Below are 2,534 nucleotides of genomic sequence, written 5' to 3'. Positions count from 1 at the left end.
CAAACCTTATTCTTTCTTCAAGGAATGTGTATTTGCAAGTTGGTTTCTTTTTTATTTTTCAGATCTTTACAATGGATTTAATGTGTATATATTCTTAGGAAATTTTTAGGTTTTAAATTTTTCTGTGTTACCACAGATATAGTAGCCCAATGGTTCTACTGACTTAATTAACATTCTAATGTTTCACATACCTTTAATCCCAGCATTTGGGAGACAAGAGGCAGGTGAATAGGAATGTGTATTTGCAAGTTGTTTTTTTTTTTTTATTTTTCAGATCTTTACAATGGATTTAATGTGTACATATTCTTAGGAAATTTTTAGGTTTTAAAATTTTCTGTATTACCACAGATATAGTAGCCCAATGGTTCTACTGACTTAATTAACATTCTAATGTTTCACATACCTTTAATCCCAGCATTTGGGAGACAAGAGGCAGGTGAATCTCTGTAAGTTCAAGGCCAGTCTTGTCTACATACTGAGTTCCAAGCCAGCTGGGGCTACAGGGAGACCCTGTCTCAATAAGACCCCCCCACCCCAAAAAGTTTCATGTTGCCTTTACTTAGAGGAATTAACACATAGAAATAAGAGTGGGTAGATGCTAGGTGGTGGGTGGTAACTATGAGACAGATGAGATAATGTGTTTTCTTTTGTAGGTACAGTTCTTAGTGCCTTATTTAACCCATTTAATCCCTGGTTCTCAAAGCAGATGTTACTATTACACTAGTTTATAGATGAGGAAACGGAGACAGAAAAGTGATGTTGCTTGCCTTGCTTTGCACAGTAAACAGGGCTCATTTACACCCTGTTAACTCTTCTGTTAACTTGACATTTCACAGGAAAAGGCTGGGTCTAGCCAAAATGTGAGATTTGGGAACTGAAGCAGTCTGTTTGATGAGTTGCTTTATTTTCTTCTCTTCCCGGCAATTACACAGTATTTACATGGCGCAAGTAGGACAAAGAAGGGTTTCTCAAATTGAAATGGTCAGATACCGGCTTTTACATTCTAGCTTCATTTCATTTCTGACAGGAGACAGAGGTTCCTGAGTTCTGATTTTGTTTACCTTTATAATTCAGAGCCTGTGTGCCTTTCGTAATACTTGGGAATCTTCTGCTAAAATGAGCAGAAGAATTTGATGTTCCCTGATCATTTTCTCTTTTCAAGAAAGAAAAGAGATTGCTATGAAAATAAAGTAGAATGTAGATGTTGGAGTCTATGTCTGTTTTATAGTATAGCAGTTCTAGGATATTTGGAGAAGTGTTTGATTTCAAATTTGGGGAAATATAAGATGAGCCAAGGATTTTTTTTTTAATTAGAAGAAACATTTCATTATAGCTTTAATATACTCAATAACAATTTCCAGAGCGAAGATATATCTCTTTCAAAAGTGGCTATAAAATTTTTAGGTTCACAGTTGAATTAATGCAGTTACAGAATATTGAACTCAGTATAAACCCTGTAAGACATAAAATTGAATGAGTTTTTAACCTTTAAAAAAGATCTCCATTTCATTTTAAAATATACTGTTTCTTACATCATCATTTTGCTTAGATGTTGGTGCATGCGTCTCTAATCTGTGTGTATCTGATTAATACTAGTCATGGTTGGTTGCACTTGGATCCTTGGCACCCGTGTATGGATATAAAAGTCATTGGGTAGATTTCAGTGGTAATGTTTATCACCTCTACTAATTAACACGATGTAAATTTTTATGCTTCCTCCTCAAATATAACTCATTTTTTAATGTTAATTTTTTTGTGTGTATATCACACAGAACATCCCAAACGATCTTATTCATCTATATACCCACTTCCCAGATGGCACCCTCCCATAGCCCCCCCCACCCCTCCACTAGAGCCCTTATACTCTGTCATCCCTGCTACTGTCTGCTGTGTTGTCGGCACCCCCAGCTGTTCCCCACTACTTGTCCATCTGGTGTCTCCATTGAGCCTATCTAGAGGTCAGTGTTTGAGGAAGGTCAGCTGTTCCTCATCTAGCAGCAGTCAGTTGTCAATATTCCTTTAGATTAAGATTGGGGTCTGTTGTTCCTTTTCCTAGTTTTATGCTGGGTTACTGTCTGGGAGTCTCTTGGGCCACCCTGGCCAACAACTCAAAAGAAGGTATCTCCTACTTGGCATTGTTCCTTGTTATGTAGCTATACACATGGACTCTTAAAAAATTATATTGGCCCCTTTAATCTTTGGTTATGCTTTCTTTTTGGGTGTTTAAGACCCTACAATTGGCCCAGATAAACCAATTTATTTTTACTCTTAAGGCCATTTGAGGATCTGTTCCTCAGGGGTCACATGGGCTTGGGAGGAGCCCCTGACTCCTTTCTTTTACCAGTTCTGTCTATGTGAAGATAAACCAAGGTCCTGCTTGACCATGAGCCAAGTATATTTTTTGGTACCTGAAACTACAAATAAAGTCAGAAGCATACAGGAATTGACATTGAGGACATTTTATCAATAAAATAAATGATGATGATAATGGATTCTGATCTATATCCACAAGGGCTTCCTAAATTAAGTAAATA

Source organism: Nannospalax galili, unplaced genomic scaffold, assembly GCF_000622305.1.
Source record: "Nannospalax galili isolate Female #2095 unplaced genomic scaffold, S.galili_v1.0 scaffold8069, whole genome shotgun sequence".
Lineage (NCBI taxonomy): Eukaryota > Metazoa > Chordata > Mammalia > Rodentia > Spalacidae > Nannospalax > Nannospalax galili.
Note: the sequence above shows the minus strand (reverse complement) of the source record.